The 13,616-nt window shown below is 46.4% G+C and overlaps 1 long non-coding RNA gene across 1 annotated transcript; it reads right to left on the reverse strand.

Annotated features, from left to right (window-relative positions):
• Nucleotides 1–12,798: 12,798 nt before the first annotated feature.
• LOC121014496 (uncharacterized) lies at nt 12,799–13,608 on the reverse strand. The gene is made up of 2 exons (XR_005783244.1): nt 13,300–13,608; nt 12,799–13,087 (listed from the first exon to the last, which is right to left on the reverse strand). It is a non-coding gene; the product is annotated as an uncharacterized LOC121014496 (long non-coding RNA).
• Nucleotides 13,609–13,616: the final 8 nt, after the last annotated feature.

A 13,616-nucleotide genomic window follows, 5' to 3' on the forward strand; every position in this document is an offset into this window, starting at 1 on the left:
GACCTGGAAAGGACTGACACCATCACAGCCAAACCCAGTCTCATGGTCCCAACCACACTGCAAGGAAACCTGGAAAACAGGGAGAACCAAAGAGATATTGGAGGAGGTCTAATACTTTCTGTCAAGGATCTCCTTCAAAAGGCCCCAGTGATGATAAGAATGCTCACTGACAGTGTTTTGCATTTGAATGCAAGACTATGGCAAGACTGAGTCCAAAGGTACCCAAAAAGCACTGGTTGGGTCATGATTCTCAGAACCCTTCATTATCCCTTTTTTCTCTTAGGAGAGAGAGAAAAGTCCTTACAATGGTCTCTAAGATTGATCCTTTGTCATCTGGACCTTGCCCACCTCTTTGGTCTTAGATGCGCTACTCTTTCCCCCATCGTTCCCCCTGTTCCACGGATCTTCTGAAGATTCCTCCAGGGCATCGTGCCGCATGATTGGAGGCTTTGCACATGCAGTACCCCATCCTTAACACCTTCTACTCCCTACGTTTCCTCTCAGACCTCAGCTCACACAACACTTGCTAAGGAAGTCTTACCTTAATGCCGTCCCTTCTCAGTCTAAATTGTACCCTTCAGTTATTCTCACATGGTTACTTATACCTTTCCTTCTCATTTATCATAGTTTCTCATTATACGTGCATGTGATTATTTGCTTAGTGTTTCTCTATCTTTTGCTGCCATTTCTTAGTAAATATTTGTTAAAAATAAACGGATGGATGGATGGATGGATGGATGGGTTCTGAAGAGAGCCTTGGATCCAAATAAAAGTGAATAGTTGCTCTAAAATATTCTAAAGTAGGACATGTTTATTATGATGCTCTTAGCTGTAAGTAAAAGAAATCATTCAAATTGCCAAGACAGTAAGAAATATTTATTATCTTACATAACAAGAGGCTCCTAGGTAGGGGGCCCCTTGGGTTGGTTAGGAATAGCTCAATGACATCACCAGAGACCCACGTTCTTCCTATCTTTTGCCTCTTTGTCCTCAGCATGTTGCCTTAGTTCCTCTTCATGGTCACAAGATGGCTGCTGCAGTTCTAGGTAACAAGTAGAAGTGACTCTTTCAGTGTGGATCTCTTCTTGTTATCAAGACAAACTTTCTGAGAAGCTTTCCCGCCAGTTGACTTCCCTGCAGATTATTTCTCCCTCTAAACCAAGCATTGGCAAAGAGAATGGAATTATCATGACCGGCCAAGATTACCCAGGATTTACTCCAAAATCAGGTATCAGAGAGATAGATGAATAGATGACGGAACAAAATCCGACTTCTGTGAGTAAGAAAGGGGGATGGCATGTAAGGTGCATGTGATTACTCGATCAGTGTCTCTCTCTTTCGTTGCTATTTCTTAGAGTTTGTTAAAAATGAATGAGAGGTGGGGCACCTGGATGCTTTAGCTGGTTAAGCGTCCGACTTCGGCTCAGGTCATGATCTCACGGTTTGTGAGTTCGAGCCCCGCGTTGGGCTCTGTGCTGACGGCTCGGAGTCTGGAGCCCTCTTTGGATTCTGTGTCTCCCTCTGTCTCTCTGCCCCTCCCCTGCTTGTGCTTTGTCTCTCCCTGTCTATCAAAAATAAATAAATGTAAAAAAAAATTTTTTTTAAATGAATGAGAAGTGTACAGGTAACTTGTATACCATAAACAATCATATGTGCTACATACTGGCTGGCAACCAGTGTGCTGAATGTCGTAAGCCCTCCACAGGTATATCCAGATTTTGATCTGAGTTGAATTTATTATACGAATACCCATCTGGGTATGTTAATAGGTGTCGGACAGAAATGCTGTATTGAGCTGATTGTACTGCTGTGGCATGGTACAGAAAATAGTTTCCCATGAATAGGAGGCAAGGGGATATCAAATATTCCCAAAATGTGTGCAGTGGAACACATGAAAACCTCTCCTCATGAGTAAATCAGAGTGAGCTCTCAGGACGTTGGAGACATAGTGCTAAAGAGAGACCATGTGGCTTATTTCATGCCTGTGGGTATAATACCAGACATTGGCTTTCAAAAGTGTCCCATGCCTTAGTAGCAATAAACACACAGAGTGCCCTGCTCTTGGCTTCTAAATGCTGTTCTCCAACAGAAGGAACCAATGACTGATTCTAGGGTTGTGTAGGTATGCAAGATGCGCCTGGAGCATCTTGGAGTTCCAGAAAGCAAGAAAGTCATCAACAGGCAAAAGGATGAGGGGATGTCATGGGGATGGAAGAGGACCTCTAATGTCCACCAACGTCCAATGGCTAAATCTAGCCAAATCTGAGCAACAGAATGAATAGGGTGGTATTGTATTGCAACCCTAAATCGAAAATAAGCAAAAAGAAGTCCTTGTTAATATAAATAAATGAATGAATGAAATAAGTCCATGGGGAGAAGGGACAAATCATCCCCACGGAAGATCTCCCATTTAATATAAGTAGATATTAAAGGAGCTCGATGTTCTTGAGGGTGCGCTGAACTTAGTGACAGGTAGCCAAAGAACAGAGTTTGGGAAGGGGAGAAATGGGGACTTAACAGTGGAGCCACGTGGCAAACACCACCTTACCCACATGATCAAGGTTAACTCCACCAAGGATGCTATTGATAGAACGCAGCCCTGATACGTTGTGATAGGAAGGGTGCCTCACCTTGGTGGTCTTCTCCCCAAACCCACAACTCCAGTCTAATCATGGGGAGCACGTCAAACAAACCCACATGGAGAGAGACACTACAAAACACCTTCGCAGTCTTCCTCAAACGGTCAAGATCATGAAAAGGTAGGGAATTGAGACTCTGTCACAGACAGAGGGGGGCGGGGCGGGAAACAGTGAGGTCCAAACACAGTCTGGACTTTGTCAGTTAATGACAATGTGGCAGTGTTAATTCCTAAGTTTTGGCAAATATTAGACTGACTCTGTACATTATCTTTGCAGCTTTTCTGTAAACCTCAAATTACCCCCAAATCAAAGTTTACATATATATATATATATTTTACATTTATTTATTTTTTGAGAGACATAGAGAGACAGAGCACAAGTTGGGGAGGGGCAGAGAGAGAAGGAGACACAGAATCTGAAGGAGGCTCCAGGCTCTGAACTATCAGCACAGAGCCCGACGCGGGGCTCGAACTCACAAACCGCAAGATCATGACCTGAGCCGAAATCAGACACTTAACCGACTGAGCCACCCAGGCGCTCCCGAAGTTTATATTTTTTAAAGTGTGGCTGATAAAATGAGGAGAGAGGGAGAAAGGAAAAGGAGGGAGGGAGGGACGGAGGGAGGGTGGGTCTCTAGGGATCATTTTAATCAAAGGTGCTGCTGCTGGTGGAAAATAAAAGGATCCCATTGTCACTCCACTCAAAAATATCTGTGCCACCGAGTGATACATTGCTCACTGTGCAGGGCTTAAGACGAGAAAAGATCTCACTAAAATGCAAATAGAAGTGACTGTTGAACTTGATTTTTCATCTTAGTTGGCAAGCCCTCTGGGATTAAGTACAGGGCAGGTGACTTTAGATATATGGAGGGGGGGCGCCTGGGTGGCGCAGTCGGTTAAGCGTCCGACTTCAGCCAGGTCACGATCTCGCGCTCCGTGAGTTCGAGCCCCGCGTCGGGCTCTGGGCTGATGGCTCGGAGCCTGGAGCCTGTTTCCGATTCTGTGTCTCCCTCTCTCTCTGCCCCTCCCCCGTTCAGGCTCTGTCTCTCTCTGTCCCAAAAATAAATAAACGTTGAAAAAAAAAATTTAGATATATGGAGGGAAGGGCCCGAATTTATTGGGCCTCCCAGGAGTCAGAGAGAGGAAGAGCCCCAGTTGGAAAGTCTATAAAGAGCCCGCACAAGAATTCTGGGGGCCAAAGGATGCCTACAGCAGTGACAGAAAAGGGGACAAGCACCCGGAAAATAAGGAAAAGCATGTGCACATTTCCCACCTGCACATTTCCCCAGGGGCTGGTTGGTTCGGCAGATCGGCATGGACAAGCCAAGCCAGGGGTGCTGGGAGAGCAGGAGGCTGAGAAATCTCCCGGTTGGACCGCATTCTGTTTACTTTACTCTGGAAAACGAGGAAACCCTTGTCCTCATTCTTTCAAACCCTAGAATCTAAATTAGACATAATGGTCTCAAAAAGACCAAATTTATGTAAAGCACTATTTTTTATTTCTTGCACGCTATATGGGATGCCTATAAAGCAGCACAGAATCAGGAAATCTAAGTTAGATTCATGATCGTTTCTAGGTGCATTTCACACGCTTTTTGTTGTATGTTCTCAGCAAGCCTTTGAGGGAGAATTACTATGTTTAACAACAAATAAATGGAGGCTTATAGGTACATGCAGGGATTTACCTAAGACTTTAGGTTAACGAAGGGGAGAGCCTGGGCTTGAATATTGGTCTATCTGACTCCAAGCACGGGCTCTTACCCACTTATCCACGTGAGCTCCTGGTTTACTTATGTGGCCTTGAGCAAGTCATTTGGGTTCCTGGACCCCAGCTGCCTTGTGTATTAACAAGCAGATTCGACCAGTGTTCTTAAACTTTGATGTTCATACGATTCAAGTGGGGATCTTATTAAAGTATAGGTTCTGATTCAGTAGGTTGGGGGCAGGCCTGAAATTCTGCATCTCTAACAAGCTTTTGGATGCTGTTTATACCACCGGTTTAAAAATTACATCTTCAGAAGTAAGGTCTTGGACTACATCAGTGCTTAGATGTGTGTGCGTACAAGTGACATCAGAGGCCTTTTTAAAAATATTCACGTTGGGGCGCCTGGGTGGCGCAGTCGGTTAAGCGTCCGACTTCAGCCAGGTCACGATCTTGCGGTCCGTGAGTTCGAGCCCCGCGTCAGGCTCTGGGCTGATGGCTCAGAGCCTGGAGCCTGTTTCCAATTCTGTGTCTCCCTCTCTCTGACCCTCCCCCGTTCATGCTCTGTCTCTCTCTGTCCCAAAAATAAATAAACGTTGAAAAAAAAATTAAAAAAATAAAAAATAAAAAATAAAATATTCACGTTGAGATGAGTAGGTCTTGGGATGAATTCCCAGGTGCATTTTCAACAAGAATCTCAAAGACAGTCTTGCAGACCATCCTGGGACTACATTTTTAAAACACGCTGGGCTGCGAATCTATGAGGTCCTTTCTTCACTTCAGAATTTCTGAAGCGGTGTTCAATGCCAAGATGACACAGCCATCAAGAGCATGTGTTAAGAGATGCAGTGAGTAAGAGGTCACACAGACCTCCTCGCAGCTGAGTTGCTTCTTCCTAGATCTTTTAGGGTAGAAGTCTGCAGACGCTAGACTAGAGAGGCAGGAGAGTGACTTCCGGGGGCCGTCTAGGAGTTATTGGTCAAAAAGTGATGATGGATCTCCATGTCTGGTGTAAGTTAATAATTGGCTTTTTAAAAAATGTTTATTTACTTTTGAGAGAGAGAGAGAGAGACAGAGTGTGAGCAAGGGAGGGACAGAGAGAGAGAGGGAGACACAGAATCGGAAGCAGGCTCCAGACTCCGAGCCGTCAGCACAGAGCCCGATGCGGGGCTCGAACTCATGAACCATGAGATCAGGACCTGAGCCAAAGTTGGATACTCGACCAACTAAGCCACCTGGGCGCCCCAATATACATCTTTTTTAAAAGATGTTTTTATTTATTTTTGAGAGACAGAGACAGAGACAGAGAGAGAACGAGTGGGGGAGGAGCAGAGAGCGAGGGAGACACAGAATCTGAAGCAGGCTCCAGGCTCCGAGCTGTCAGCACAGAGCCTGACTCGGGGCTCGAACTCACAGACCGTGAGATCATGACCTGGGCTGAAGTCGGATGCTTCACCGACTGAACCATCCAGGTGCCCCAATAATTCATTCACTCTTACTCTTTAATAGGAACCAGTTTTTCTTCCTTCAGGGTCTCACCGAGATGGGGGCATCCTTACCCTCATTAAATCTGAACTCGCGTGCAAGGAGAGGTGACAGGTGGAAGCAGACGAGGGAAGTGGGACACAGGGTCCTCGCCCACAATGGGAGGCGGGTGGCCTGGAACACTGAGAACCGCTTTCCAGTGATGCAAGACGGAGCGCGGGTCAGCCCCTGCCCCGTAACCAGCCGTGGAGCGGGTTCGGCAGCCTGTGATTTTTAAAAATTAAATTTCTTTTCTTTCCTACTCAGAAGCTATTGTTTAGAGTTTAAAGGCTGGCTATTCCCACTCTGCGATCTGAGAGAAATTTGACGATTCAGGGGTCTTCCTGAGCGTTTGGAGACAAACCAACAGAGTTCTCGGAAAGTTCTCTAACCTGGTGTAAAGGTAGGAACCTAAGAGGACAAACCCTTTCCTCTATTTACAACTGGAAATCTCAGAGCACTTAGCCTCACTTCCCCCTCCCCCAACATCTGTCATTAGGGGCTGGGAAGACAATAACAAATGTTATCATTTATTGATTTCTGCAACGTGCCAGCCACTCTAGAATGCATGCGGAAAGTGCTGGTATCCAGCAGAATCAGCAAGGAGCCAAACGAGACCGATAAAGATCAGCTGTGTGCTTCCGAATTAACAACAGCAATCTTACGGACTGAGTGGTTCCTCTTCTCGACTGTTGGAGCCTTAACCCCAATGTGACGACATGTGGAGGTTTGTCTTTGTGGAAGAAATTAAGGTTAAAGAAGGTCATAAGGGTGGGGCCCTCATCTAATAGGATTAGTGTCCTTATAAGAGACACAGCTCTCTTTCTGCATATGCACAAAGAGGTCAGGTGAGCACAGTGAGAAACAGGTCCTCTGCAGCCCAAGAGGAGAGCCTTACCAGAAACTGATTGTGCTGGCACCCTGACCTTGGATTTCCAGCCTCCAGGACTATGAGAAAATAGATTTATATTCTTTAAGCCACCCAGTCTCTGGTATTTTGCTGTGATAGCCCCACCAGAATAAGACCAGGAACAATACCTGTGAGAGTCTTTGGACTTCCCAAAGTCTACCTTCAACTAAATTATATTCCTTCCTTACAGCCTGAAAAAGGTACTGTTATTCTTCTAGTAGACAAGAAGAAACTGAGGCCCGGAGAAATCAAACGACCTGCCCATGATCACGATAAATAGGAGGCAGAACTGGGACAGGAACCCAGGCCCTCTGGCTCCCAGGGTCTAGTCTTCTGAGTTCTTCCCGCATGCAGTGGAAGAGCTGGAAGAAGCGGTGAAAACATGCGGGGAGCTTGCTCGAGTGCCAGACCTTAGCTTGGTCCGCGAGTGGCTCTCACTTTTTAGAACAGTAAAATCAACTGTGCCGTTCATTCATTCAACCGACGTTTATTATGGCCCTTCTCTGTGCAAGGCACTGTATGAAAACTTAAAGATATAAAAAACTATGGCCACTGCCTTGAGGTTAGAGCCTAAACCAAACGCTTACGTCCAAGGCAGGATGTGGTCATGTGAAATAAGCAACCCATACTTAGAGCTGCAGGAGTGCCCGGCGAGGACACATCATGGCCGGCTAGGCTGAGGGGGACGGGAAATTGTGAAGGGTGGAAATTATTTCGGTGGCAGAAAAGGCTGGTGGAGGATGTCCAAAACGAGGCACAGTAAGCCCTCTCATCCCTGCATGCCCTTTGGCAATGTGATTTTTTTCAGTCCTCTTGTTATAGACTAAATTGTGCGCCTCCAAAGTTTGTATGTTGAAACCCCAGGCCCCAGTGTGACCGTATTTGGAGGCGGGGCTTTAAAGGAGGTAATTGAGGTTAAATGAGGACAATAAGGGTGGGGCTCTAATCCAATGGAAGTGGTCTTTATAAGAAGAGGAAGAGACACAGAAGATCCTCTCTCTATCTCTTTCTCGAAGACCATGTAAGCACACAGCAAGAAGGCAGCACACTACAAGACAAGATATCTCACCAGAAACCAACCTTGATGGTACCTTGGTCTGGGATTTCTAGCCCCCAGAACTTTGAGAGAATCTATTATCTAAGCCACTAAGTCTATGCTATCTTGTTAATGGCAGTCCAAGGTGATTACTACACCTCTCATCAAGAGGTCGTCTACTGCTCCTTCAATCTGAGATCGCTCTGTGACCTGTTGTGAACGCAGAAGAAGTGACATTGTGCTAAATCCAAGGCTAGCCCTTAAGAGATATTGCAATTTCTGTTTTCACCCTCTTGTTGGACTCTTGAGCTACTGCTGGAAAATCCATGTTGAGGGAACCCCCTCAGTCTGAAATATGACAAGGGGGAAAGGCCCATGAAGATGAAAACACTAGAGGAGAGAGATGGCAGAGGGTTCCAGCCATCCCTGCTGAACATCCACACATGTGAGTGAGGTCTGACAACACTGGTGAGTCAGAGATGAACCATTCAGCGGAAGCCTGACCAGCTAACCCACAGAATCATGAACAAATGGTTGCTTTAAGCCATTACGATTGAGATGGTTTGTAGTGCAAGACCATTTAACTTATCCAGATGGAACAAGAGAAAGGTATTTGGAGCAGAGAGAATGGTTTGAACAATGGTGTCATGGTAAAAAACTACAATATGAATTTGGGCAAGGAATTCAGGTCTCATTAGTAAAGCCCTTAGGACGATCTTAGAGAAAAATGAGAAAATAAGGCTAGCGAGGTACATTGGAGTTGAATTGTGGAGAGCTTTCATTGTAATAATTTTTTATTGGGCACTTACCTAGCTTACTCAGCTGAACCCCTTTCATGGATTAGCTACTCAACTCTCACATAAATCTATGTTAAGGTTATACAATTACAATCCTCCACTTTATGGATAAGGAAACTTAGGCTCAGAGGTTAAGTTACGAAAGAAAGAAAGAAAGAAAGAAAGAAAGAAAGAAAGAAAGAAAGAAAGAAAGAAAGAAAGAAAGAAATCACATAGTGGTGAGAAGAGAATTTGAACACAGGTGGTCTAATTCCAGAAGCTGTGACCATAACCTCCAAAGAAGATTGCCTAAGGCAAGGAATTTGGACCTTAGTGATAAACATGGAAGTATTTTAAGCTGGGGTAGCATGATTGAAGCTGGCAACGGTGGGTAGAATCTGGGAGCTGAGAGAATGGCTAGGGTGCCATTGGAGTAGTACAGTCATAAAGTGAGAAGGGTCTGAATTAGGAAAAGAGGGGGGAAATGGGAGAATAAGAGGGATTTGGGGCGAAAAAACTATAAATAGCACCCAGGGAATGGCTGGATATGGATGCATAAAGGGAAGGGGAGGAGTCAGAACTTAGTCCCATCTTTCTGGCTTCGTTCCAAGGGCGGTCATTCCTCAGAAACACTTGGGGAGTGCAAGGGGAGGAGGTGCTTTGGGGTGGCACAGGATAAGTCAGCATTAGACTTGTTAGGTGGAGGCGACAAGGGAATATCAAGTGGAAGGGTCTGCCGGGCATTTGGAGATGTGTGAGTAGGAGCCAGGGACAGAGGTCAAGGTCATGTGTAGACAACAGGTTTGGAATTCGTTCAGAACTGAGGCGCCACACATCTAGGACATGTCAGTTAGGGGTCCTGGGTTGTAAGCAAAAGAAACCAAATCTGGCTAGATGTGGGAAAACCTAGAAGAAATGAAGTCTACTGTGCACCTCTCCTCAGAAAGGGCAGGAGCCATGGAGGTTCCGGGTGCCCAGGTGGGAAGAATTCACGAACAGTCTGGTCAAGCTGAGATGAATCAGCTCCAACTACTTGCCCGACTCCTCAGGATTCAAAGTCCTGGGAGGGGATCCTGTTGGCTTGGTCATATACCCACCCCTTGGCTAAAGGAAGTAAGGACACCTTGTCTTCCATTCCCAACAATGTGGCACATAACGCAGGAGTGGTGATCTTCCAAAGGAAACCAGACCCGGCTATCAAAAGACAGGGGGGAGGAGATGCTGAGTGGCCACACCAGTCAATGTTCGGTCCATGGAGAGAGTGTGCAGAGGAGAGAGAGCTGTTAGCAGCTGGCACCGCAACACGAAAGGGAGGAGGCGGGGGATCTGATGAGGAAAAGATAAAGGCTGGCCAAGAAAATGGAAGAGAGAGGTTAGGCTAAGGCATTTTGAAAAGGGGCAAAACACCAGAGTTAAATGCTGCCAAGTGATCAAGGGTGATAAAGGACAGTGAAAAACGGATGGAGCTGCCACCATTGGAACTTACTGGTAACCTTCTCAAGAAGGGCGGGGGGTGGTGGTGAGAGAGAGGCAGAGGACGCAGTGATGCAGGAAAGAAGGGAGGTCAGAGGGGCGGGGGCAGGAAGAAGACATACGTTGGTGATTGGAGGGGTCAGTATCGCAGTGATCCTCAGCACCGAGAGCTTTCCATTCTATTTGGCCAAACATGAGTACAAAATAATTCTCAGCCCAGCACTTAGTAATGTCTTTTCTCTGAGGCTCTTGTGGAAAGTAGTGATGACAATGGGAAGGTGTGAATTGATGCTCTGGTTTAATCTGTTTCAGAAGTTACAGAAAAAGAAAATTGGATTTATTTAAAAGCCAACCAGAAAGGGAAATAAAAAGACAAATGCCTTTTGTAAGCTTAAAAAAAAAAAAAAAAAAATCACACCCAATGCGACAATCCCAGAAAACTAATCGTAAAAGTGAACTGTTACAACCAGTCTCCTTTCCCCTGGTTAAAACAATCTTATGTAACAACATTTGCATCCATGATGTTGTGTAACAAGTGGCTTAATGTGTTTTTAAACAGGGGTTAGATAGGAGAGGAGCAACTATTACTATCTTACTATTGTGACATGGGTCACTCTTCCAGACAAAACACCACCACCCATTGGAAGGTAGGGATGGTTTTTACTTAAAGACAAGGTCATACTGTTTGGGGGGGGGGGGGACAGGGGGGGGGGGGGCCGGGGGATTTTCGTCTTCTTCCAAAGCACTCAACACTGGATCTCTTCCAAGAGAGGAAACGAGACTAAATAGATCATTTGTTTTATTCTGTTTGGGCATTTCGTGCGTTTCTCTCAACTGCAGCTTATGGACACAAAGCCAAACTCAGAGACTGGCTGCAGCTGGCTAAATTCCAGGTCACTTTTGAAATTTTTTTTTAAGGAATAAACAATTTGAAACTCTATCCGAGGATTAGGGCAAGCCACACAACTGAAGGACAAAATGAAATTCTGCTGTGAGTGTGAATCACAAAGGAAGAGGGAGGTAGGAGCGTTAAACAATTTGGGTTTCTCAAATAAGACCGATGAAGAGACGGGAGGAAAATGCATGCTGAAAGCACACATCTGTGAGAGATACATTTCAAAGAGGATCCCATGTGAGAAGAACGGTCGTTCATGGGCACCAACTGCCCGAGGAAGGAACACGGCTTCTTTGGGGCAGCTCCCGAGTGACGGATGTCAAATTGCCTCGTCACTAGAATGTCATGGAGAGCTTAGGAGGTTGCTTCTGTATCCTCTTGCTGGCACGAGGAGGGCCAGCCAACACCAGCCATGCACATTCTGTAACAAGCATAGTTGGTATTCCCCACATATCCTACTGGAAGAATGGGTCTTTGTCTTGAATCGCTTCCCTTTGGGAGACACTCATTGGCAGTCCCATCCAATGTCCAAGGGAAAGAGAAAGGCACATTCGTGGTTGGGCTTAGTTTAGGAGATTCGTTAACACCGCATCCTGTCTGATTTCAGAACTGACAAGTCATGTACACTATTGCTCAAAATGTTCCTTTGACAGTACTGGGTAGAACAGGGAAGTGAGTGGCAGTCATTAAAATGTAAACAAAAGAGGTAAGTCCCCAAGATTTCGGTCTTTTACAGCTGGAGAATGCGGACCCTAATGATTAAAAATAAATCATTTCCCCTCCCTCAAAAATGTTGGCTCCGTTAAAACCAGAGGCCGAAACCCTTCAAAAGAGTCTCTGTGCATTCTTTCAAAAACTGAAGAGTAACTTTACTAAAAATTTTCAGTGGCAAAAATTGAACCGAAGTGTTTCAGATCTAAGTCAACCTATCAGTGTGAACCTTCAGATTGTGATACTCTACGATAGATTTGCAAAAGGTTCCTATTGGGGAAAACGGGATAAAGTATACAAGGGACCTCTCTGTATTATTTCTAACAGCTGCACGAGGACCTACAATTATCTCCATAAGAATTTTCAGTTAAAAAAGTGATTGAGACAGAAATGGATGTAGGGAATCAAGCAGGCTTTCAGAAGCTGGCTCTACCCACGCTTCTTGGTTCTAACTTATTTCTCCATTCGCTAGGCTCCTGAATGACTCCCTTCCATCTGGAAGAGGCTGGTCCCCAGTTTCTCAAATACACCAAGCTCATTCCCACCTCTGGGTTTTTCTTCTCTAGCTTCCTGGCTTCATGTCATTCTTCCCAGGTCCGGCTGGCCCTCCCAGGCTAGAGTAAGCCCTAACACTGTTCCCCGGGCAGTACTTGCCATGTCTGTAGTCACTTGGCCCTGTTCACCCACCAGTCAACAAACATTTATTGAGCAACTACTATATGGGTAGTGTTGGCTCGAGGCACTAGGGACGGGGTGAGTTGAAAACCATGTGAACTGGTTTCTCTTGCCTGCTTTCTGGAAGCATATTTTCTAACGAGGAAGAGTAGAAGACAAGTAGCCAAGAAAAAAAAAAATGTTAAAAAAAAAAAACCCAAATGATGAGTTCTATGAAGAAAGTTAATAAATTGGAGAAGAGAGGGAGTGACTTTAAGTCAAGCGGTCAGAGAAGGTTTCCTCGAGAAAGAAGGTGACACTTGAGTGGTGCCCTGAAGTATAAGGAAGCAGTGATGAGAAGATCATGGGGGCTAGGGGGAGCATTTTAGGCAGAGAGGACAAGGAAAAAGCATTTATATCCTGCCCTGTAATTAAATATGAATATTAGGCATGACTGTAAAATAATGAAACAGGTTTTCTTTCGGTGGCTGTGCTTCCTTTTTATTTTAAGAGCCAAACCTTCCCTAGCATATTTCTCTGTAAGAGAGGCTGTGAATACCCTTAGGCTGGCCCAGATTTCACACTTTTGAAAGTGACTCCTTCACCCCGACAGGCACACACCGTCTAGCATGGCCGCCCACACACCGAGTGTAGATCATCCAAGTTGCTCTCATCAGTAGACGCAACCTCATTTCACGGCCGTGTCTTAGATTCGCCACATTTCCTTCTCACAGTTGGGGCCGTGGGCCTGCTGGCACGGGTTCTGCACTGAGGGCAACAGGAGGACTTATGTCATTAAAGTTGTGTCCCCACAAACCCAAGTTGGCGCAAAGGAGGACTGCAAGCCAGGTAACGCAGCTGGGAGCCTGAGGGTGCTACGACTCCGGGCCTCTGGGGTCTGCGCCTCTGTCGCGCACAAGGTCCCAGCAGTTTTAGTTAGCGATTGGGGAAGGGCCGGATTCCCAGGACTCTGCGGGTACCTCGCGCTGTCACCGCAGCCACGACTCCAGATTTCCGGATTCCCTTGTCTGCCATCTGCCTCCGGCGACCGGCCCACCTAGGAGAAGTCGGCTGTGGGGCACCCTGCGAAGCGCCTCGCGGGGTCATCTGCCCCTCCCCGGCCGAGACCTGGCATCGTTACCCCCATCACCCCGCCCGGTGGGCACTGTCCCGGGGCACCCCCCCCCCCGCCCCGTCTCCTCCCGGGGGTGGGTGGGAGGGGTGCAGCCAACACGACTTGCCAGCATCCCCGGGACGCGCCGCGAGCCCTAGGGTCCCTCCCTCTCCGCGCGCGCGC

This window comes from Herpailurus yagouaroundi, unplaced genomic scaffold, assembly GCF_014898765.1.
Source record: "Herpailurus yagouaroundi ecotype Mexico unplaced genomic scaffold, PumYag 202, whole genome shotgun sequence".
Taxonomy (NCBI): domain Eukaryota; kingdom Metazoa; phylum Chordata; class Mammalia; order Carnivora; family Felidae; genus Herpailurus; species Herpailurus yagouaroundi.